This window comes from Orcinus orca, chromosome 1 (genome assembly GCF_937001465.1).
Source record: "Orcinus orca chromosome 1, mOrcOrc1.1, whole genome shotgun sequence".
In the NCBI taxonomy this organism is placed as follows: Eukaryota; Metazoa; Chordata; class Mammalia; order Artiodactyla; family Delphinidae; genus Orcinus; species Orcinus orca.
The window spans coordinates 63,101,445-63,127,826 of record NC_064559.1 but is presented as its reverse complement, the minus strand read 5'-3'; positions in this window follow the sequence as shown (position 1 = coordinate 63,127,826).

Genomic DNA, 26,382 nt, shown 5'->3' with positions numbered 1-26,382 from the left:
CCAGTTCTCACCTCTCCCTATTGTATTTGTCTCCAGTAGTTGGAGCTGCTCTAACAAGAACACCATAGACTGGGTGGCTTCAACCACAAACACATTTCTCACAGTTGTAGAGGCTCGAAAGTCCAAGATCAGGGTGCCAGCATGGGTGAGTTCTGGTTAGTCCTCTTCCTGGTTTCCTAACATAAAGGAGAGAGAGAGAGAGAGAGAGAGAGAGAGAGAGAGAGAGAGAGAGAGAGAGAAAGTTTTCTCTTGTCTCTTCTTATAAGGCCACTAATCCCATTTTTAGGAGCTGCACCCCTATGATCTAATTACCTCCCAAAGTTCCACCACCAAATGCCATCACATTAGGGATTAGGTTTTCAACATATAAAGTTTAGGGGGACACAAACATTCAATCCATAGCAAGATACCTGACCCCAACATCGTGGGACATGTGCTATCTACCATAGAAATTGTGCTGTTGGTTTCTTTACACCTGACCAGCATCGCTCATTATGTTACCTGCTTGGCCCTTACAGGCCTTTGCATTAGCAACCCCACTGAATTTTCTAAGTGTACATTCTAAGCTGTCAGAGGAAGAATTAGATTGACCCAGCTGTGATCACATATCTGCCCCTGGTCCAAGCAGCTTGGCTACAGCAGGAGTCACGTGGCTCCAGAATCACTCAGCAGGACCTGTGGGAACAGAAATTCTGAGAAGGGGTTAAGGGCAAGTTCTCCAAGACAGTATGAGGTGGGAGGAAATGATTGATGGCTCTTGTATACAGGATTCATGCTCTTATTCTTCCATGTTTTATCTGGCTTCCCTTATGACTGGGGCACAGACACTTGCAAGAGGGTTGACAGAATTTATGTGTGCAGTCGGAGTTGGTAGACAGTCCAGAGGTCTGGGTGGGTTTGTTTTGTTTTAGTAAATGTTACAGTATAAGCTCCACAAGAACAGGGGTTTTGTCTGCTTGGTTTTCTGATTTATTCCAAGCACCTATTACAGTGCCTGACCCACACACGTTATCTGTACACATGTGTGCACACAGGGCTTAATGAGCTGAACCCTGTCACAGGCTGGAGAGCTACGATTCTCTGCTGGGATTGCCCTTGGAATTACTTGGAAAGCCTTTGAAAGTATAGACTCCACATCTTAGACCTCCTGAAATGAACTTTCCAGAGATAGGCAGGGCCAAGGAATCTCCGTTTTTTGAAAAAGCATCCCAGTGGATTCTGATGAGCGGGGGTTATTTAAGAAACCAACCAAAAAAAACCACAAAAAAACGAAAAAACCTTGTAAGATCTTTTCCAAGTTCTCAAATTCTTTTCTAAAATTCTCTAAGATAACTAAAGAAGGATAGGAAGGGAGATAAGTGGAGGAGATAGGGATAAACAGAAAAAATGGAAAAAAAGGAAATAGAGAAATAATTTAAGGCTTTTCAAGCAAGCATTTCTATCTAACTCTGTTTAGTTGGCGCAAGCCAAATTAGCACAAGTTGGATATTAAATATCTGAGAACAATTCCTACTATTTATATTGTGAAAAATCAAGCAGCCACTCTATAATTTGTAAAAACTCGACTTTCAAGTGAATGTTTTCTTCTAATAGTTGTCTAAGAATGTCTAGCTGGTCAACATTATGTATTGAGTTTTCCCTTGAACAAAATTTGTGTAGAGGGTATAAAACTTTAAATAAGTATGAATAGATATTAAGCTTAAAAATAAATCTGCCCTAAGTCAGTCTTCTGAGGGTTGTACAGAAGCCTAGAAGGTTTGCACTGTGTCAGCGGCAGGGTGTTTTCAGATGCTGCTGCCGAATCCACAGTGAAGCACACGCTGATCATATGAGCCTCAGAGCATGACCACAAAAAGTTCACTGGCATTTTCAGGCTGGGATTAAAAAGGGAGTTCTACATTCTCAGCACAGCCCTGAAAGGTGGTCAGGTTTCCCTTCATTACAACAAATACATAAGGGCAATGGGTGCTGAAAGTTTGGAGGACTTCGCCTCACTTGGGGTACACTTCCACATCCCAAAATGTTGGTGAGCTGGGGCGTGGACAGGAAGCTCAGGAGATACTGAGAACTGGAGTGTCGGTAGCAAGGCCTCCAGGTCAAACCTAGGGGTTTTGAGCAGGAACCTGCCAGCAGAAACAAGCTGGGGAGACGGCAGGGGAGACAGGACTTTCTAAGGGTCAAAAACAGTGACCCAGGACTTCAGGAATTTAACTTACTATCTTCCTTTTTTCTCACATTGTGTGTGTAAGAGCTGGCTGGAACCTTATACCCAGAATTTGCGTAAAAAAGCATCAGCATGTGTGTATGTACGTGTTTGCTTCCTATGCACAGAGAATCTCCAGAAACACATGCAAGCAGATAATAACAGTAGCTTCTGGGCAAGAAAACTGGGCAGCTGGGAGATTTACTTTCCACGCTATCCCAGTGCGACTCTGCCTGTTATCTCGCACGATTAGTTTATCTATTCGACACATTTTGTGATAGTTTTGCACTGTACCCATGGGGAGAAGGTCCAGGATGTTGACTGGAACTTAAGGTTGGTGCCAAACACTGAGGATGCTACGTTCTAAAGAAAGCTCCCAATACTGGGGGGCACACACCTTCCTCAGGCTCCCCAGACTGGCCCTAACCTAATGCCAGCATCCCTCTCCCCCAGGTATGGCAGTGGGGGAGAAGGAACGAGAGTCATTGGGAAGACAGGGCAGAGGTTGTCCTGTCCCTTTGGATGGTGTAACCTGGCTGGCTGGCCAACCTCCTGGGGCCAGCTCTGCAACAGGTAGTCTCATCCCCACCTCGACTCTGTTCCCCTCCTCTGGCTCCGCCCACAGGCCACACACTACAGCGGCCTGTGCCACCCCCCTCCCCAGAAGGCAGAGACTCTGCCCTGTTCATCATTTGATCCCCGGGCCCCAGCGCACTGCTTAGCTCAAAGTGGGCCTAGGCCTAGGCACGATGTTTGTTGAATGAATGAACAAGTGAATAAATGAATGGATAAATGACATTAAGCTCTTTACTGTCCAAAGTTCCCCAAAGAGAGAGAGATGTTTTACTCCACCCTGACAAGTCTCCCAACACTATCCAGTGTTCGTAGACGGGACCTCACAGCTTACCTAGCACCTCTGTGCAAATTAGGAAAACGTATTTTTCTGGGCAGATGCAACCCCACAGGGAACAGCTTGGTGGAGGGGGAGCCTCTGGAGGAAGACAGAGGTGCATCCTCTGGGGAAACACCTGGATTGCTGAGCTCGGATTTGATTTCAAGCCCCACTCACCCCTGGGCTGGCACCTCTGTGCAGCACCCAAATCACATAACCTGTGTGACTACGGAATTCCTTCCTTTCCCCTACTTCTCTGTCATGTCACCCCAGGCCTCCATTCTCCTTCTCCCTGCTAGCTGTTTACCTCCCCCGTCTCCTCCCATCTGCTTTACCCAAGGGGTCCCTGCCCGGCTCCCTCCACTTCATCTCTCCTTATTCACTTCTCAGTCTCTCTCCAAGATGTCTTCTTCCACATCTCTTGGCTACTCAGCCTCTCTTTTCCCAATACATACGATGCGCTAGACACACTTTTCTCATTCTGTCCTTGTGGCAGCCAATGGAGGAAGTTTGTTTACCCCCGTTTAACAGAAAACACACTGAGGCTCGAGCAGTGACCTGACTGACGTCACATGAGTCTTAAGGCATGAAGTCAGCAATTTAACCCAGATTTAGGGGACTTCAAACAAGAAGTTCTGTCTCAGCCTCTGGCTGAGATGGAGTAACAGAGACTGGATTTCATCCTCCTGTCTGAAACAACAACAACAAAAAAGACCAAATATACGAAACAAGAGTTTTAAGACACTGGAGATGAGGTAGCAAAGGACAGTGATTCTGCAACAGAACTGAGAGTCGGGGGAGACCGAAGCAGCCAGAGTGCAGAGGACAGAACACGAGAGAGGAGAGAGCTACCCAGAAAGAGCATCCCAGGGCTCTGCAGGGAGGGAGGATGCAGCTCAGAACACTGGTTACAGGGAAGGAGCCATAGGAAAGGCTCAGAGGGAGCAGTGCCTGCTGCTAACCCAAGACCAGGAATTGTGCCTGAAATGTGTTTCTTCAGCCAGACCGAAAACATCTATAATTCATGGCACATTGCGTAGAGTCCTCCGGAAGATCTCGTCCCAGGAGTGGGCACTATTTAGCACTAGACTGAGCACGGCTCTGGACCCACCTCACAAATCATAAAAGCAAGACCCAAAAGGATCAAGCTAGTATTTGTAAGTAACTGCAACCCAGAACAAAGCTCAAGGTGATGTATAGTCACACACAAATATCTAACACCCCGCAATGTATAATTCATAACGCCTGGCACCCAGAGGCTACTAGGCGGGGAAAGAGGCAGGAAAACGTGATCCAGACTGAGGAGGAGAATTAATCCATTGAAGCTGACTGGCCCAATCCAGAATGGATACAGATGTTAGAATTAGAGAAGGACACAGAAAACATGCAGTGATAAGTGCTCAAGTGATGTCAGCTATCATTACTATTAATTTCATCCTCAAAAAGATTTACCTCAAGGAGGGTATTGCATTTGCATTGACGGAAAGTAAAACTGAGGTTCAGAGAGGTGGAGTGGCATGACTAAGGTCCCAGAGGGAACTACCTGAAAAACAAGGGCTAGAATGAATTCCTTCATTTACATATTGCCTAGGACCAGCCTCGCGAGATGCAGCGCTGCACCCTACCTCACCCCAGCCTCACAAGATGCAGTCCTGCACCCTACGCCACCCCAGCCTCCCCTGTCTGGTAGTCAGAGTCTCTCCTTTCAACTCGGGCTGAACAGGGCAGGGTAAGTGGTGCACGAGCTGCTCCAGTCCCCAAAAAGTCATCAGAGCTACCAGGGCACCTCTGGCTACTCCAGGTCAGGCTGTGCTGTGCTAAGATGGCTTCTGTTACCAGTGGTCTGCATCCACCCAGCCTCTCTAAGGGCTAGACACTGATTTTCCCCAGGGTAGAATGAATTTGACATTTAATTGAAGCTCTTACCCTAAAACTAGGTAGGCTGGGGGACTTCCCCGGCGATCTACTGGTTAAGACTCCGCCTTCCAATGCAGGGACTACAGAGAACTAAGATCCCACATTTTGGGTGTGGCCAAAAATTTTAAAAACAACGCAGGCTGATAGAGGCCTGCTAGTTTGGGTACCCACTGGCTTAACATAAATTTGTGGTAAAATCTGTAGGCTGGGGCAGTTTGGCAACTCAGCACTGTTTCTGCCTCGCTCACCTATGTGTTTTGGTCAAAGGATCTTCACATACGTTGGCACTGCCAGCCTCCAGGGAGTTAGGGAGAAGCAACATCCAGACCTAGTTGCTCTCTTAGGCTGGAGGAGACAAGCCAAGCAACCAACCACACAAATAAGCAGAAGAGAGAGAGTATTTAGACGAAAGTACAGATTTGTATGCTTTGCAGGGAGGGGGCGGGTGAGACTCAGTTGATATAACCCGTTACAATCAAACACACCACTGAAGGAATTGTACATAGAGAAGTACATACAGTAGTTAGTTTTAATTTATTTTGACTCTGTGTTTGTTTGGGAGAGTCAGGTATACGGGTAAAAATTCATGCCACTAACTCTTGTTGGGCCACTGGAAATATACTGGATGGATTACACCTTGGCCTTGAAGGTATTACTCCTGTTACTATATCTTGTTACCCTGATTATCTAAAAAAGAATATCTCTTTTCCAGCTTATGGCCCACTAAAACCACGAGGCCTTTTTCTTGGGCTATGTTTGCTTTTTATAAGGGAGAGCTTGCTTCTTTGATAAATAGATTTCCCTCCTTATTTTTAGAAGATAATATTGCCTTATATTGAAACTTTCACAAACAACCCTATTCAACTTATCCTCTGAAAAAATAATGAGCATACTAAAAACCCATCATCTAAATTTTTTTTTAATTTATTTATTTTATTTATTTTTGGCTGCGTTGGGTCTTTGTTACTGTGCGTGGGCTTTCTGTAGTTGCGGCGAGCGGGGGCTACTCTTCCTTGCGGTGCGCAGGCTTCTCATTGCAGTGGCTTCTCTTGTTGCGGAGCATGGGCTCTAGGCACGCAGGCTTCAGTAGTTGCGGCACACGGGCTCAGTAGTTGCGGCTCACGAGCTCTAGAGTACAGGCTCAGTAGTTGTGGTGCACAGGCTTAGTTGCTCCGTGGTATGTGGGATCTTCCCGGACTAGGGCTCGAACCCATGTCCCCTGCATTGGCAGGTGGATTCTCAACCACTGTGCCACCAGAGAAGCCCCCCATCAACTAAATTGTTGATGAAGATCTTAGACGCCTAGAATTAAGTTCTGTGGGACAGTCCTTAATTATATGCTTTCGTTGACGGCTTAAAACCAAATGGATACTGTCTAACACAGTCTCCCCAGTAATTCCAAACTAGTGTGCCATGAATTTTTTGTGTGTGGGGAGGGTACCTGGGCTAGGAGGTATACCTAGGTTTCTGTATATCTCTCATTATTTGTAGATTTTTGTATATAATGTTTCATGCATATGTGTATTTCTATTTTTAAAATGTGTCTTAGAGCTATTAGGAGTCATAAATCACAAATTCATCTAAAATTCTCATTAGATTCTTATGGATTTTGGCCATTATGTATTTTCTCAATCAATAGATAACTTAAATTACATTTGCTATTTTGTAGAAATCCTTGAGCAATAGTGTATATAGCAAAGGTATTCATTACAATTTTGTTCATAATATCCCCAGACTTGGAAACAACCTGGCTATAAGTCAGTTAAGTAAATTATAGTATATAATACAATGGTATAACCTTCAGCTATTAAAATATTTGTACTTATTTACATGAAAAATGTGCAAAACATTTTTGAGTAGTGAAATATTGCTTTTTGTTTTACTTCTTTAATGTTTGTAGATTTTTTTAATACTTATTTTATGTATGTATTTATTTTGGCTGTGCCAGGTCTTAGTTGTGGCATGCAGGATCTTTTAGTTGCGGCATGCAGCCTTCTTAGTTGTGGCATGTGGACTCTTAGTTGCAGCATGCAAGCGGGATCTAGTTCCCCCGATCAGGGATTGGACCCAGGCCCCCTGCATTGGGAGTGTGGAGTCTTACCCACTGGACCACCAGGGAAGTCCCTGTAGATGTTTTTTAAATATAAGAATATAATTTTTCAAAAGTAAGAAAACTTTTTATAGGTTTTTACATATTAAAATATTGAGTATGATTTGGATAGACCACATCTTCCTAGTCTGACTATAAGAAAAAAATAAAATTCCCATCGTTATTGTCCTTTGTCTCTATGACCCATCACTCAGTCATGGAAATAACTCAAATTCTTTGGCATAATTTGCTCATTATGACCCTACGTCAGGTGGCTTTCACACAGCTAATATACTATACATTCAGCCTTTCATATGTGGAATTCAAACTCTGTACTCTACTAACAGGAGGATGTTTTGAATTCTCACACAGTCGTGGTGACTGCCAATTTGTTCAGTTTCAAGAGCAGCATTTTCAGTTCTACAATTGTTTGGGTTGTGCAATTATTTAACTTTTTTGTTATTAAAAAATAGAATATTAGAGACTTCTTCTTAAACATGAGTGTTTGAACATCCCTTTCATCTCTGTTTCCTCCTACAACCCAACTAAAATAACAGTAAAGAAATTAAAAGTTATAAACAAAGAGAAAGAAAATGGAAGAGAAGGTAGTTTAGCAATATCAACAAACTTTAGGAAGAGGGACAATGAATGAATGAGTGGTTTCTGATTTAGCAGAGGAGAGAATCTATTTAAAAAGTATACTTATTCGGTGATAGAATTAAGGAATTCAAGACAACGGGTCATTCTAAAGGCTTACATGTGGGATAGAACTCTCGGCTAGAGTATTGGTTAAAAGTTTCTGTTAAGAGCACTTAGATCCCCAGGTCTCTTCCTTCAGCCTAAGTAGCTGTGAGGCATCCCTCCCCAACTCCAACAGCAGAGAAGTGCCTACAGGTAGAAGCAGAGAGGCTCTGACCTTAGGGACACCTGGCACTGATAAAGGTGGGAGGAAGGCACCAAATTGAAAACAGAGGGATTAATTGAAGGTCAGACTACTGAATGGTAAGAACCCCCATATTCTTTGCTTGAATTCCAGAGTGTTGTCAGCTAAACATACATCTTGGACCTACCCACCACTCCCAGAAGTTTAGAGGAATCTCCTCGGGGGAAACTGACCATCCCCAAAAAACAGACCTACAGATACTAACATTTGGATCTCCTGATGAATAGTAGTTTCCTATGGTTAACTCATTAATTAACAATCTCTGCCCAGGCACATAGAACTTTCAATCAGATTTTTAGTGCCTCATTTTAAATACCAATTGACTAACAGACAGTCAAGGAAATCCTATAACTTGAAAGACAAAAAAAAAAAAAAGGCAGAAAAAAACTAAGAAGAAAGACAATGCAGAGAGCAGAAGTAAATTTCAAAAAAGGTGTAAGTAATATGTTCCACCAAAGAAAAAGATATTGCACCTATTGGGCTTCCCTGGTGGCGCAGTGTTTGAGAGTGACCTGCCGATGCAGGGGACACGGGTTCGTGCCCCGGTCCGGGAAGATCCCACATGCCGCGGAGCGGCTGGGCCCGTGAGCCATGGCCGCTGAGCCTGTGCTCCGCAATGGGAGAGGCCACAACAGTGAGAGACCCGCATACCGCAAAAAAAAAAAAAAAAAAAAAAAAGATGTTGCACCTATTAAGGAAGAATATGATGTTATGGAAAAAGAACATTTAGAAAATGGGAAAGATCTCTTAATAATAAAACAGCTGATACATCAAAAATCAAAAGTCCTGTAGAAAGGTTGAAAGATCAAGTTGGGAAAATATTCAGGAAATGGAACAAAAGAGAGAAACAAATAGGAAATAGAAGGAAAAAAGACAAGAATTTAGATTAATCTGCAATGTACAAAAAAATCCAGAAAGAGAAAGAAGGAACAAAGGAGAGGAAATTATCAATAAAATAATAAAGTAAAATTTCCTCTACTATAGGGAGAAAGAAAAGATTGAAAGATTTCCGGGATGGGGGGGGAGGCAGGAAAGATTCAAAGAATTAGGAATTGGACTTCTCAAAAGCAGTGATGAAAGCTAGAAGACATTGGAATATGCCTTTAAAATTCCGAGAGAGCATTATTTCCAACCTGGCTTTCTATTCCCAGCTAAATATTTAATTAAGTTAGAGGGTGGAATTAAGACCGGTTGAGATCTCAAAAACATAAAATAAAAGTATTTCAAATGTACTCTTTCTCAGGAAACTACTTTTTTGTTCCAAAAGATTGAGGGGATAAGCCAAGGAAGAAGAAAATGTGGTCTTAAGGAAGAAGGGGATACAACACAGGAGTGGAGTGAAGGGAATTCTTGGGCTGCAGGCAAAGACAAATTCAAGGATAAGTGGGCTTCAAGAGCACCCAGTGCAGGTCAGACAGGATGGTGAAAGCCCCGGAAGGATAGCTTCACGAAATTGATAAATTTCTTGATGTTGATCATACTGAGAAGAGTACCATATTCCTCTTAGAAAGTTTAGGGATGAATTAGAAATAATTACATGGACAACGAAGTACTATAAACAAAAAACAAAACAATTATTTACTTTAGGGGGCAAGAAAGTAGTGCCTGGTAATAAACATAATCAAAGTAGACTGAGTGGTTCAACTGTGACCTAAGTCTACCTAGCAACAAAAATATCAATTCTGTTTTTTATATTTTTTAGTATAATTTTGAATGTTGATTTAATAAAAATAACAGTGACATAGTTCTATTTGTAGACAGAAATTGAGGAAGTATGTGTATGGTGACGGTGGGGTGGTATAAGGAAATTAAATCCTCATCTTCTACCACTGGAAGTAAAAAAATAATATCCGAAATAGAAAATTTTGAAAAAATTAGCAGTATAACCATATTTAGAAAGAAAAAAAAGCAGAAGAAACAACTAAAAGGTTTTTTATATGGTTGCCACTAGGAACAGGCATTGGAATGGGAAGAGATGGAGCTAATGGTTATACTTTTAAATTCTAAAAGTTACAATATATGCATGCATATTTTACTTTAATATACATAAAAAGTGTTTTTAATTACTGGAGAATAGAATCAAAGTGCTATTATTGGTGATAGGAAGCAAAGTTCTCATTAATTTAATAGACTTGATACAAGGATGAAAATCATTATGCTGAAGTGGTCAGTCTTCGGCCTAAAACAGATGTCAGTTGGATTTATTTAATGTAGTCAAGGTAAACAAAAACGAATTCAATATATTGAATTATAAAGGAAAAGAAAAAAACAGCAAAATAAAATGCTTGAAATAGATCACTAAAGATTCTGTCTAAAAGGGAGGGTGAAATTATAATCTTTAGGATGTTTTTAACACTGAAAATGTGTGTATAACTCTCATTATACACATAACTCCATTTATTCTCTAATACATGTCTATTTTTCAGGCAGATTTTTAGGAATACACTGTGTGGGAGTGGGAGAAAACATAGATTAAAGTCTAAGAAGTCTGTTTAAAATAACAAGATCATCCTAATTTTCCTCTTCAGTGAGAGACACTTCATTTTTTCTTTTCCAGTTCTCAAAGACTTATTCCATGAAGGCACTATTTTGGTGCATTTTTACTGCATAGAAGTCCTTATAATTATTAGTGACTTTGGGTTTGTACAGCAGAAGACTCTCCTTTTGGTCAGCAGGACTTGTTGCATGCTTCCAGCCTGGAAGAAACTGTCTTTCTCCAAACTTTCAGACTCTCCTTTGCATCTGAGAGCATGGCCAGGTAGTGGACTATTGGGCTATTGCAAACTCCAAATTGTGTTCTAATGACTCCCTCTCCCCCTGCCCCCAAAAACACCACCATTAACGCTGTGGGCAGATTATTCTTTCCTTTTGAGAAAAAGTTTAAGAGCAAATAGCAGGTGCGTCAATTGTCTTCTAAGAGAAAACATGCTGTGTGATTTTACAAACTAGTGATTTCCAACCGACCAAGCTCTCCCTTTTAGGTTTGTCTTGACCCCACCAGCAGGTAGTTTTCAGCTCAGCTCAGAGGCCACTCATGGCATTCATTGTGTGGCATGAAAACGGACTATGTTTGGTTTGTGTTCAGGCTCTAAAAATATCCCAGCTAAGAGGTGCAGTGGAGAGAAGGGCAGCAGGGGGTGAAATGGGCTGAGAGGAGACTTGGGCCTCCAGAAGATGGAAGGGGAGGTAAAGGAAATGCGGCCAATCATTTGGCTATTCTTTCTTGAGTTCCTTGCAGCCAGCAGCTTTTTAGGAGGCTTTCACAGCAAGGCAGGGATTCATCGTCCTCCTTACAGTGTAAATGAGCACCTGTCAGTGCTGGGTCTACCTTTCCCTCTCAATCATGTCAGTGGGAGTAGATCTGAGAGGCTTTTCAAGATCTTCCGTGATCTCCAAAAAGCTGCCTACAAATGTCTCTCTATTCATCTCGTGAACTCTGAAAAGTCTTCACCCCAAGTGCAGAGATCCAGATCATCTCCCCCAGGGGATCCCCCACTACTTTCTCCTAGATGAGAAGTTCCTCAAGGACAGAAAAAGTCACATACAATGGAGCATTTGACCCAATGCCCAAGTGTCTTGTCCATGGCGGGTGCCCGGTGTACGCATGCTACATGAATAACTGAAGATGACTGAGAGAGGTCTTCTCCTTTGAATGGTTAAAAGTGATTATTGTCCAGGATACTGGTTTCTTTTGAGAATAAGAAAATAATGATCCTTCTTGTTCATTGCCAGCAAACAAATAACCAAGAAGTGGTTTTTACATAGTTTTAAAACAAACATAATATACCCAATAATAAATTTTCTTCCCAACCGATGCTAACTAGAGAACATTTTAAGTCAAAATTAAAATTCCAGAGATATTTCTGAAGTATGGTAAATATCATTAGGCTAATAGCTCTCTTTTAGGCTCTTGGTTCTGTTATCACTAAAGGATGATCCTAATTTCCTAAACAAGGATACATAAGGATTATTCTTCTGCTTGGAATGCCAGGGCTTATCCCCTGAGATACCAGTGAACTCTTATTTATCCTTCAAAACCCAGCCAAAGAATCACCTCTTCTGGGAAGCCTCCCTGCCACTGTCCCACCTCCAGACTATGTTTCCTTGTGATTGGAATATTTTTTGATTGTTATACACAAATCACCAAATTGTAATTTACTGTTTTCTTTGTAAGATCCTTGAGGGCATGGATTATGTCTTATTAACCGCTAGTTCTCCTTGACCTAACTTAGGGACTGGCATAGCATAGAGTAGTCGGTAAACATTGGTTGAATTGAATTGAATGGTAATAGAGCGTCTTTTCTTACTTGTGAATTTAACTGTATGAAGTCTTACAATTATATAAAATGTCTTTATATTTAGTTACATATTTAACAAATTGTCTTTATTAAAAAGATTAAAATTACATGAAATCAGTGTGTCCTGGAACATCCTAGACATATGGCCATATGGCTTCAAAGTCGCATAATACCAGCAGCTTGGATTTATCTAATTTGACAAAGTGAGGTGTTCACTAGCATTTGAAAGAAATGTCAGGCAAAACCATGGTGGGGGAATGGGGGGTGAATGGGAGTGGAGGAAGTTGTTTAAATTAATTTCAGTTGCCAAAGGGAAGTGATTCACTTCCGAGTGATTAGTTTTGGCTCTGGTATTAATTTCCTAGCATAAATCTGGTAGTTTATCTTCTAATAATTGGTTTAATACCTTTGGGTGTTATTTTGCCCTTTTTCAATGCAATGAACGACTCAGTTTTAAAATATAAGAAAACACTTGTTACAAGTACTTGCTAATTAAAGAACTAGATTCTTCTAGTCTTTAAATTAGATTCTCACCGAAATTAGGAGGATGATTAGTATAGAATTACCTCAAAAGCAGTGAAAATTATAGGGGTTAAACCAATTTGGATTATGAAAGAATAGGGGATAGTAGTGGGAACTTAATCTTTCTATGCTGGAGAAATAGCACCTGCAGTATTAAAGCATTTCATTAATTCATTTTTTCATTCAACAAACTCATATTAAGGCTTACCAAAGACATTGTGGTGGCTATGGCATGCAGTAGGACCCCCAGAAAGTACTTGATAGGATGTCCCAGCAGGTTGAAAAATTAATGTCCTTCTTTAAGAACTCAGCTGGATGCCATAACTTATTTTGGTTGTTGGCATAAGACAAGTTATAAGAGAGGTCTTAGAAGAATGGTCAACATAAAACATAACTTGATCTCAGGTGAATCAGATTAACACTGATATTCTATCCCTAATTATATATATCACAGCAGAGAGAACTTAATCTACAAAGAAGCCTAGGTATTAACAAGATTTGTGTGTACAGCATTCAAACCTGACTTACTGTTTATCTGTTTGTCTGTTAATGAGCTATAACCTTTAGTATGAGAAAAGTAGGAATGTAAGTGTCTAGAATCTGGCTCCTTCCAGGCTTCATCCTTTGTGTTCAAGAACCTCAGAAGGAGATAATTGACAGTGGGAGTTGATATGAACCAACAGGCTATCAGTATAAAACCATTAATTTTGTACCTATTAAGTCTTTAAGGCACTAAGGATGACAAAATGTATAAGCTGTGGGGTCTCTGTCTTCACCGGGCTTATAGACTCTCAAAGGATGGGATGTGTATAAGAAGATAAATAACACTGGAGAAACATGCAAAATGCTAACTATGATATAGACTGTAAGTTCAGGGATGGATTGTCTGGTTGGGGAAATGGAGGAAGAACTTGACAAAGGCCTTGAAAGAGGGGAATGTAGGAGAGGGGTGAGAGAGGGGTGGGAGAATGGGAGGACACAGCTGGGGTAACAGCAGGGAGGAGGGAATAGGGTGGCGTTGAAGAGCAGTGAATAGACCAGTTGTGCCGTGGTGCACGGTTAGCTTGGAACGGAATTTACAAACTGGAACCTGATGCCCAGTTTTGCACTATAGTATGTGCATTATTTGGCCTGAATTTAGTTTAAATATTGAAAAACTGGTAGAATCACATCAAAATCTAGATTTCTAATATACTCTTTTTTTAAAATTTTATTGAAGTATAGTTGATTTACAATGTTGTGTTTAATTTCTGCTGTACAGCAAAGTGACTCAGTTATACAGATGTATATTCTTTTTCATATTCTTTTCCACTATGGTTTATCACAGGATACTGAATACAATTCCTTGTGCTATACAGTAGGACCTTGTCGTTTATCCAACCTATATATAACAGTTTGCATCTGCTAATCCCAAACTCCCAATCCTTCCCTCCCCCACCCCCGATTCCTGATACACTCTTAAAAATTGGAAAGTCTGATAGGCCTGTGTTCCTGACAAGGCAATAATCACTTGAAGCTGAATCACTGCTATGCCCTTCAGACCCGAGTGAGCATTCCACTTTGATGCAGTCCCTAATGTGGCCCATTTGCTCGTTTACTTCTTCTGTTTCGTGCTTACCGCTGTGTAATTAGTCAGCTTGTGTCAGGTTATGCTGTAGTAGCAAGCACTCCCCAAAATCTCAGCGGCTCACAAATACAAAATTTTATTTCCCACCCTTATTACACGTCGGCTGTGGTTGGTTGTGGCAGTACTCTGTGTATCTCCTTCATTCTGGGATCTAGGCTGAAGTAGCAGCCCCTACCTGGGTACCTAATTACCATTCTCACAGCAGAAGGGAAAAAAGAGCAGTGGCAGAGCTATGAGATTGGTCTTAAAACTTTACTCAGACACAGCATATGTCACTTCCTCTGAGAGTACATTTGGCCAAAGAATGTCACTGGCCAAGCCTGTGTCAATGGTTTGGGAAAATGTCATCTCACAGGGAGGTTCAGGGACTAATAGGGAACATGTAATACCAATCTTCAACAGTATTTGGATGTATTCCTCCCCTGCTGAGAAATTTGGGAATGAAGTAGGAGTGAGAATCAGAGGGCTTTGGATGCCAGCTGCAAGGCTTCATGTGTGACAGCAAAGTTCCACAGGCACATAAAACAAACAAACACAACAACAACAACTGGGAAGGCCTGATCCTGGGCTTTCACATCCCCCTCATAAGAAGTGTGCTGCTGAACTTGACAGAAGCTAATAGAGGAGGAAGAATGGGTTGGATCCCTTTGCCCCTGTCTTTATTTACAGCAAAGAACAGAACACTTTGTCACCTTGGAAACAGCCAACAAAGGCAGTGTGTAAAGCTATAAGAAATCCCTGTCTGCTCTCTCAGAGCTGGCTGTGGCTAAGTAGTGGGGTGGGGTATTCTGCCACTCGACTGCCCTGGGTCTTGCGTATTGGGTAGTCAGGCAGGTTACTCCAGCTGGAAGGAAAAGCTGTTTGGCCTTTGATGGCCACAGCTGACTACATAATATGTACCTCCTCGTCTTCTGTATTCAGAGATAACACTGCTGACAGAGGAGAGTGCGGCCACAGTGTCCGAACCTGTGACCTACGCTAGGGACAATACAGTCTCTCTGTTGTACAGCTGTTCTTTACAAGTGTCATTGCAGTCAATGGTTTCACAGCCTGTGCCACTTTTACTCTGAAAAAGCCACAACAACCTGGGGGATTTTGCTATCATTCCCAAGGGTCACCTATGTGTTCCTGCTTGCATATGTATAATTACTAATCTTCTCTTCCTTTTTTATGCTAAATTGTGTTAAACACTGCATTAGTAAAATTCTTCAAGAAGCTGGATGTGCTTTTGCCATAGGCCAGAGGGAGATGTTAAATTAACTAAAAGATCGGTCACACTTATTGCTGTGTCAGCTTGGAGACTTGGCGTGACATCCAAGGTCATATTGATGCCACTCTGGCACTATCAAAAGGTCCTTGGCCTTTGAAATAGGGTTTTGAGTTTCTTGGACCTTCCAGGTATTATCAGTTAGGTAACAGCACACAGCTGACAATAGCCCAGCACGTCTTTAGCCTCACCTGTGCAGTATGTACTCGCACGCCTGAGGCCACTCCTACATGACTATTCATAAGTGGCATCAATTTTTTTGTTGTATTCTGCTCGAGAAATCATTGATTTTGTTTTAGATTGAACATTGCTGAGCTCAAAACTTTATAATAAATTCCAGTCCATTTGAATACTAAACTCCAGACTATTTACATGTCTTCACATACAATGTGGTATAATTGTAACGACAACAGATTGAAGGAAACCTGAGCTTTGGCTTCAGCTCAGCCACTTATTATGTGACCGTAAAGAAGTCATTTATTCCTTTGTAAAAAGACTGGACTAGATCAGACAAGAGACAGCAAACATATGACTAATGTGCCATTAATCTAACAGCTTAGACATGGCAGACGTGGCTAATCAATCGTGGCCCTGATTCCTACTGACCCTGGAATGGTCCTCAGGATCTTTTTCAGCACAAAATTCGAGGCAGCTGCTACCAGTCATTGGGATTGACACTTAAGTTGAAATCTGTGTGAAAGTCTAGGTCTAGACCATCTACAATATATGGAGATAACGTGTGAAAGTGCTTTGCAAACTCTTCTATGTTGTACAAATTTAGGGTGCTATTATTGTTATTACTGTGCATTACTACTGTTACAGAAAATCTGTGCAGATTTTGTTCAGGATATATGAGGTGCTGACGGTGGTTTGTATCTTGCCAACACTGCCTACAGCTGTTATTCTAATAGCATACACTAAATGCTCCTGGAATTTTTAACGTGAGCATAGACAAATGAAAGCAGTTTTAAGATGCAGAGCAAGTACCGCCTTGGACTGCCGGGGTTTGACTTGGGTTTGAAGCTTGGCTTCACCATTTGAGCTGTAAATAGTGGATTGCCACTGAAACTCTCTGAGCCTCAGTTTCCACATCTACAAAGTGGGCTCTATCATTTCCTCTCAGGGTTGTTGGAAAATTTAAATGAGTTAACATGTATAAAATAAAAAGCAAAAACCATGATTCATAAGCTGTGCTCTACAAACGTTAGTCCCTGAGGCTGGAAAACTGGTTTATAATGAGCACTCTAGGACTTTTGACTCACTTTCTATTTTAAAAAGAGTTTGGTAAGCTTTAAGAGTCAGAAAACACTTTCAGTCAGAAACAGTATGATTTTAGGGCAAGAGATAAACACCTGCATTTCCTTAGGTCACCATCTTCCTTCAAAATGAACGTAAGAGCTGGAGTACAAGCCCCCCCTCTTCAAGATTTGCCTCCTTTACCAATGAGAGGTTGCAATTTCTTTTTATATAAAGCAATTAGAAAATTTCAAGGGAATGATAACTCAAAAGCTGCTAATGCTGTGTGGATGACATTCAATAAGAGAAGAATGCTATGACTCAAAATAATATACTGCTAACTCTGTGCTAAGATTTGAAACTGTCATATTATGTATGCACAATGCTTGATAGTGTAGGTGAGAATAATGCAAATCCCTCTGGGAATGTATATGTGACACTTTTCAGAGTGAACTGTGTCAGAGTTCCAAGCACCTCAAAAAGAAGGCTTCTAATGCTCAAAATCTAGGAACTTCTGCTATTTCCACCACAAAGATTAGAATTTCTTTTGAAACTGTAACCTCAGCAGCTTTCTTCTGCCTCCACCACTATTCCTCTTCCTTCCACCTCCGCTCTGCCAAGTTCATTGTCAGTACATATTTTTCCTCACGTTTGGAATGCAAAGGCATTTAATTATCCTAGAAGGAAATCTTGAGGGTACAGGCTGTATACAGCAGGTTAAAATTAATAATATATAACTTAGTTAAAAATCTGTTTGGAGTAGCTTGATTCACAAATCTTGCTTTTGTGATAGCCCATTTTGGGAGCAAAACTTTTTATCTTCTCCAAAAGCAATGGTCTTCTGGGGATCAACATTGATGAAGAGTCTTAAGGTCCAGAAGTATCTGTTCAATCTGTGGGGTTTCCTAAGGATTAAGGGAAAATATTCTTGAGCACTTTCTTGAGTAAATGCATTTTTTAAAATGCAAATGGTTATAATTAATCCCTGAGTTCTAAGTCTGTGGTAAGCAATCTTTTTATGGAAGAATCATTACAAAAACATAAAAAGTTCAGCCCCCACTTTCTTATTTCTTTCTACCTGAAAATGTCTTTTTTTCTCTCTCCTCATAAAAATGGCATAAATTCAGAAAAAAATTAGAGCTGTTTTTAGTCAATAAATATGAATATTTAGACCCATTAAAGAAGCAGCAAGCCAAGTGGAGACCTTTTTCAGTCTTTCTATGAAATTAAATAAAAATGCAAGGCATGTAGCCATAAGCCACAAAGTGCTCATCACTTTTCTAAGAGCATATAGTTTTTTCTTCTAATTGTTGCCTTTTCTAAATTATTGTTATGGTCAAATAACATGATTGTATACCTGAAAAACATAGGAGAATCACTTTTAAAACGACCATAACTGAATTCAATATGGAGAATAGTTTAAAAATATATTTAAATGTGTGTATATACACACATTGTATATATATATGTACATGTGTATATACATATATACACACCAATATAAACACATTGATCTATACGTATGTGTTGTGTAAATACGTATATAAGAAGCCATCTACCTCTGAGAGTTGGGATAATTCTAAAATAATTTTTATATATGGGGAAATAATTGACTCCAATTAGTCCCTTCTACTCAGAGAGACTTATGGAAACAGGAGTGGTAAAAGAAAGACAGAAATTTTAAATCCTCACTACTCTTTGTTGCTAAAATGTGGGACAGAATGGATGGCTTTTGTTTTATCAGAGTATCTAAATGTATCTTTGGATGTGTAAAGGTGGGCCAGAGATAGGCAGAGGGTACAGAGTGAGGTTACTCAAAATATATGATAAAGAAAGTGAGTAGGCAAAGGGGTTAACTTCTACCACGGGGCCCATGGATTGTTTAGATGGTTGTGAAGAAGAGAAGAAGAGACCCTGGCAGTGGGGGTAAAAGTGAGATCCAGAGGTCAAAGAGAGAAGGGCTCAGTGTCAGAAGTGACCATGAGACCATAAGCTTCCAGGAATTTGCAATACTATAGTGAGGGAAGTAGAATGACAGGCATTGCAGTTAGCACCAAATGTGAGTTAGGAGTGTTAGGGTAATTATATTTATATCTCAAAGGGATAGATACCCATTATTTATATTTGTTTAAACATTGAATCGAGTCTGGAGAATACGTGCCAAACTATTCATGGTCATAACCACAATTCATTCCTAGAGATGCTAATTCATTAGGTTTGGAATGGGGGCCCCAAATGTGTTGATTTAAAAACTTATTTAGGAAAGGTACCAAGCACTGATGACAGAAATAAAAGACTTAAATATATACAGGTATATAATATTTTCACTAACTGAAATACTGAGTTTCGTGACGATGTCAAATCTCCTAAAAGTAATCTAGAGATTTAATGTAACGTCAGTCAAAATCCCTACACATATTTTTTTCAGGAAATCAACAGTCTGGTGCTCAATGTATATGAAAATGCAAAGGACCAAGAACAGTCAAACCAATCTTAATGAAAAAGAAGACAGTCAGAAGACCTTTATGCTATCATATACCATGACTTATCACAAAGCTAAATAAGTTACTACAATAATGGCACAGAGAGAGAAAATAGATGAATGGAACACAACAAAGGGTCCAGAAACAAAGCCACACAACTGATTTATGACATGTGACTTACGACAAAGGTATCACTGCACAACAATGGAGAAAGGTGGGTCTTTTCCATAAATAGTGCTGGGTCGGTTGATATGCATCCATTGGGAAAAAAAAATGAATGTTGACCTCTACCTCACACCACACACAAAAAGTCAATTCTAGATTGACATTGGGTTTAAATGTGAAAGATAAGACAGTAAGGCTTCTGGAAGATAACATTAGAAAATATATTTGTGACCTGACAGGATCCCTCCCTCACCCCTCACCCCCCACCAAACAACAACGAACCACCTAGCCTAGGGTGACCAACCATTCTGGTTTATCCTGGACTGTTCTTGTTTTAACGTTGACAACCCATGTCCCGGCAAACACTTTAGTTCCAGCCAAACTGGGATGGTTCATCACCCGTAAGGGAAAAGATTGACAAAGTGAACTACATCAAAACTTAGAACGTCCCTTCATCAAAGACATCACTGAGAGCGTGAAAATGTCAACACCAGGATGGGAGGAGATATTTACAACACATCTAGCCAACAAGAGGTTCATATACAATGCCTTCCTACAGATCAATAAGACAATACAGCAGTAAAATGAGCAAAAGTCTTGAAAAGGCATTTCGCAAAATAGCCAACAAAGATATTAAAAGTTACTCGAACTTCTACATCATGGGTTACGTGGTTACTTTTGATACATGTTTTCCAGGAGATCAAACATGGGTCTGTCAGACTATAAGGAGGATCCAGATAGAATCAGGATAAAGATTCTCCTTTCAGTCACATCATGAGGAGGCCCTGAAGAGTTAACAATAGAGTCATTTTATACTAATTCAACATTATTTTTAATCAGTATAAATAAATATGCAGAAGTTATTTAGAAAACTATCTAGAGTTTATGCCATGATGAGAGTTTTGTTACTCTCAATTAATCCATCTGGCTGTCTGCTTCAAGTCCTGATAACGAAAGAACTCAGTGTAGGGGTTTTTAGAGAGACATCCCTGCATAGGATGAATTCTCTAAATATAGAGACAGGATTTCCAGGCCCAGTGAGCACATGGAGTGTGCAGTTTCCCTCACCAAATGATGTCCAGGCTCTGCGTTCCTGAGTTGCATGCACTCCTGAAGTAGCACGGAGTCCTGTTGGGTGGAGACAAAACTGGGATTGCCAATGATGTTGGGAAAGGTTGGGGGTCAAAGGCGTGCTCTTTTAAAGAATGTAACATTATTTCTAAATAGTGATTTAAAATATTTCTGTGAAATGATGGATAGTGAAATAGTGAAGAATGAATTGAGAATCCACTTGGTGAAGGGAATAATAATGGGGGAGGAGGCAAGGTCAGATTTTACGAAAGCAGGGCCCTCAGCCTGAATAGGCTACTGTGTGGCTTAAAGAAATATGGCAGCTGCCAGGAAAGGGGGAAAGGGGAGAAGGGAGCTGAGTTTCTGAGTAAGATTTGGTTTCAGGGAAAGTTTCAATGATTCAAAAAAATCTTACTGTTTCATTTATTGCCTTTTTAAAAAAACAATTGAAAAATTTCAAACACATTATGGGGCATGAATCCCAAGGCCACCTTCCAGAGTGTGTCTGTTGAACCCATCAGCTGGCAGCCCCAGGAATCTGTGTTCATTACTATGTGTGTTAGGGAGAAGCATTGGAGGAGGTTTGGGGTAGATACTAGAGAAGACAGGGGAAAGTGAATTAAGAATGGTGCCTGTTCCCCAGCCAGACCTCAGAAGAGAGAAGGGATGATTCAAAGCCCAAGGAGCCGTTTTCTTAAGTCACTTGGTGTGACCTGGGGCCCAAGCAGGGATGCTTCTGGGCTGGTTGACAGATTTCAATACAGCAGTGCAGTGAGATGTCCTGTCTCCACATCAGCTGAACAACCAGCCTTCAAGGTCACAGGGGGGTGCAGAAGCTGTTCGGTGTGCCCATGGCCTTGGGGTTGTGACAGCCCTGGGAGGCTGCCTGCTCCTGCATGAATGGCAGGGGGACTCTGCACAGGGAGGAACGTGAAAGGCCAACTTCGAATGGCGTGTGCTGTTTCACAGTGATGGGGATTGGTGCTGTGAATAGGAATTTGGGGATTATTGTGGATTATTTGACCTCGTTTATACCCATAGGCCAGCTGGGTCTTGAGACATCTAGGGTATATGATATCAACGTGGTCTCTGTGGTTTATTTTTCTAAAACAAACAAAAGGGGATTCAATTATAATACATAATAAGATTGCTCAGTTATTTCACATTGCTAGGAAACATGATATGCCAAGTAAGTCAATTTTCCAAATGATTGAAACAGCCCTTTAACATTTATAACCTTTTACTCTTTCTGATGGAAAGCCTGCCAAAATACACTGTATACTTTGCCACTTTCTTAAGCAGAAGCAAAGATGAGTCTAACCATTCCTTGATGTCTCCGAGTCATGATGAGCACTGACTACTTTTGTATATAGCATGGTAAGAACCTGACGTAGGCAGGGCTATACTGTCCTAAAATAAATTGTGCCTCGACTGCCATGCTTTCTGAATTCTTGTATCACTTTTGGTAGTTTGTCTCTCTTCCACTGATATTAGGCTGTCAATAGACACTTCTTGCTTCTCTCAGGGAGACAGTTTCTAGGAATCTTCTTTACCCCCATCATCATTTTAGTCTGATATTTAATCTGCTTTGGATCTAGAAGTTATCTGACTCTTGTGAAAATTCTGCCTAAAAAAAGCAAAAAGCAAATTGGGTTCTAACTTCTGACAGAGGGTCAGAAAGGTTTGCCTAGAAATGAAGTGCAAGTCTTTAAGAAGTTAGTTTGTTCATTTGGAGGCATTTTAAATGAACTTTGGGTCCTGGCTGTGTTCCCCCAAATTGAAGTTACTGGATGAAGAACTTCCAGAGAAGTGGTTTTTAGTGTACATGTAATTGAGATCCTGAGGAGAGGGGAAGGGATGATTGTAGCCCTCCATCTCACCCCGATCACCATTATTCTATTTATTTTATGGAAATTGTAGTTAATATTCTGAATTAATTAGATTGTACAATCAGTTTCAAAAGCATAATGCAGTGGTGTATAAAATTTAATAATGCATAAAACTTGTTATGGAAATTTAAAATTTTAGGGCCTAGATGAAATTCAAACATGAATTTTGTATGAAGAAATGAAACAAAATAGTTTTGTTCGAATAATTTGCTTTACTACAAGGGAGAACATCCACATCATCATTTAAATACTATACCATTCATCACATGCAATGTTTCCCAGCAAACTAATTTTAGATAGACTCCAGATGCGATAAATATCAAAGGGGTATATCATTGTCCCGCCTCTGCTTGTTTTCCTTTTGAAGGTCAGCAGGCTTAGTAAAAACAGATTTCCTAAAATAAGCATTATCATATGCAGAGAAGACTGGAAATCATAAATGATGTGAGCAACTTCCCTTGATTATGACAGGAAGCCTACATATGTAATCTTTGTAGCGAATAAACATCTTCAATTTCTAGTATTATATCATCCAATTCCAGGAAAACATTATCATAATATGAAATAGATGAGAAAGCAAATAGCAATCAGAACTATCTGGCAATGAGAAACGCTAGATTTTCTCTCTCGAGTTGGGGCAGCCTGGCTTAGTGAGAAAAGTAGATGTAAGGTGGTCATGGGTTCAACTCTTTCTGCTTAGGTGACTTTGGGCAAGTTACTAAATTTCTCTGATGAAATGAAAATGTTGCTTCGTTCTCAAGGGTGGCATACTATTTAAATGAGATCATGTATATTTAGCACTTTCCTCCATCCTACATGCCCTCTGTTTGGAAACTGTAGTCCTCACCTCCAGCTCCAGCTCCCCTCTTGTGTGTCTTATCTTTTTTTTTTTTTTTTTTTTTTTTGCGGTACGCGGGCCTCTCACTGTTGTGGCCTCTCCCGTTGCGGAGCACAGGCTCCGGAAGCGCAGGCTCAGCGGCCATGGCTCACGGGCCCAGCCGCTCCGCGGCATGTGGGATCTTCCCGGACCGGGGCATGAACCCGTGTCCCTTGCATCGGCAGGCGGACTCTCAACCACTGCGTCACCAGGGAAGCCCTGTGTCTTGTCTTTATAGGGCCCTTCCAACCTCCCAGCCAGGAAGCTAGTGGTTGTCGAAGACTCCTCGCTTTCCTTCCTCCCACTGGCTCCTAATTCGCGTCTGAGTTAGGTGTCATATGCGTCAGTTAGGTGTCAGATGCGTCTACTTTGAGATCACCTGATCTATGTGGACTTCATACTGTGCACTTAACCCACACTGGTGAATGCTCAATAACCTAAAATTTTCTTGAGGAAGGGAATTGTACCTTTTATCTCTGGCAATAATATCTATGGACCTGGAGTGAAATAAAAGAGAAGAGCAGTAGCTCAATAAATCCCAGTTTGCTCTCTCCCTGTTCCTGCCTGTGCTCAAGATGCTGACTTGTGTTGCTGGCTCTTGCCCTGTCAACCCATGTAGGACTAGTCCCCGTGGGTATTTCTGGTGGGACTTTGTGGGTGTGTCCCATGATCCTCCCACCACCTGCAACAACAGGGAGCATGGAGAGAGCACTGTGATCCCCATTTTACAGAGGAGACCCTGAAGACAAGGCATTTACGTCTCCTACCTGAGGTTAAACGGTGAGTGACAGGCAGAATGGGATTGACCTCAGATCTAGCTGATGCCAGAAGTCACCTAAGCATCATATTCTATTCCCTCCTCAAACACATCTGATCAGTTACCCAAGGCATCCCCTATTTTATACCCTTTTGTTTACTTAAGCTTCCCTCTCCAAGCACTGCTACTGCTTTCGGTTGGTGCTGCTGGTCCCTTTCCCAAAGCACGGCAGTCCTTGATTTGCTGAGTGGGGCAGAGTTCTCTCTCTGTTTTGTGCATTAAACTCTGTCAGAGGAGTATCAAAGCTCCTTATGTCTCAATGTCCTAGAGAAAGTTGCATAAGATGGTCTTTATAGACAGGGCTGAAATTCATCAGGTAAGGCATGGGGCATAGCTGGCATCTACTCTGATGAGTTGGTCTTCTGTTCTAGTTGGTCAATGCTTGTACCATACTAGGTGTTAAATATTTTGAATATCACCTCTGCTTCCAGAGCTTCCTCTCCACAAGAATCCGTAGATGAGTGCTCATGGGAATCTGAGCCAGACATTTAACCTGAGTAATGGATACCATGTTCAAATCATAGTTGCTTATCCCCTTGAAAGACCAAGATGGATTTGGATATATGGTCAAGCTGAAAAGTGCCAGGATAATTTAGGATAGTTTTTCTCCCAGAAGTTTCTTTAGACCTTCGAGCAAACAGACATCTGCTGATCTATGTCACTCTGCTAGGTATGTCCAGACACAGTTGAGCATTAATGATATATACAGTTTGGGCTCAGTCTGAGAGGTCTGACTTACTTGATTGTAATGAGAGGGGAATGAATGGGCATCATGATTAGTTTACATTTCTGGATAAGTAATAATAGGGACAGACTTCTGTATTAAAATTTTCTGTGCTTATGATTTTGCTAATCTTTCTTATAATTAAGTCAGTTTTCACTTTATACATGTCAAGGTATGTTTTTCTGATAATAATATTGCTAAGTATCTTTCTTGTAAAGGAATTCATTTATGTTTTCTTCTAGAACTTTTCTTTCTGTTTTTTACATTTAAATCTTTGAACCATTGAGATTTTTTTTTTTTTTCTCTGCTCTCCTATCTAGGTCTCAATGGAAAGCACTCCTGCTCTCTTTCTTTTGGACCTTACTATTCAAAAACCTCCCATCCCCATAACCATGGAGTTACATATATTAATATACATGGTGTTTATTTTCCTGTGACTTCTATTTTTTTCATTCTACAGCCATGGAATGAGTCCCTGCAGAGGAAAAATAGTATTTGTGACCATAGAGCCATTTATTTACCCATGGCCCAGAGAGGGGACCTGGATGGAGAGGTGGAGGCTGTCCTTAAGGGGCGAACCATTGAGAAATGATCCTGGTCTAGGTTTGAGGTATAGACCCAATTTTAAAAATTGGATAAACTGCTTTAATATAAGTTAAATATAATTTTTAAATAAATTAATATTAATTTAAAATTTTTAAAATATATGTGATATATTAATACACACATATGTTTTGTTTTTGAAATATATTCAATATATATTTATATGCATACATATATACATATTGGTTTCGAAGTCTCTCTCTCTCTCTCCCTCTGTCTCTTTCTTTGGCCGTTTAATAGTTTTGTAGTTACCTCCACACCACCTCCCAAACTTCTAGACCATAACTAGGTCTTCTGATGGTGCTTAGAGGCTCCTGCAATGCTAGAACAATCCAGGGAGCAATTCTACTCACTTCCTGGTAGCAAGGCTGTGTCTTGGTCTTCCTACTTGGCTAACTCCTCAACTTCCTATAAAGCCTTAGTCCCAGGCAGTGGTCAAGCAGCAATTTTACTCGGCCTTCATCTATAAAAGTGTGTGGGAGTGTGAAATGCCACAGGTAGAAGGTTGCTTGTGAGTAACAGGAAATGTTTGTAAATAGCCTGCATTCAGCAAGAGAGAACTGGTTGAGTAAAACACGGTTTGTGCACACAATGAAGTACACACAGCCACGAAAAGATGAGCAAAATCTCCAAATCCTGTTTTTCTGAATATACAGTTAAGTGAAAAAAGCAAGGTACAGAACAGTATATAAAGTATCTATATTTTGTGTAAGAAAGGGAGAGAAACAAGAATTTATGTGGTTGCAAGAAGAGACGTTG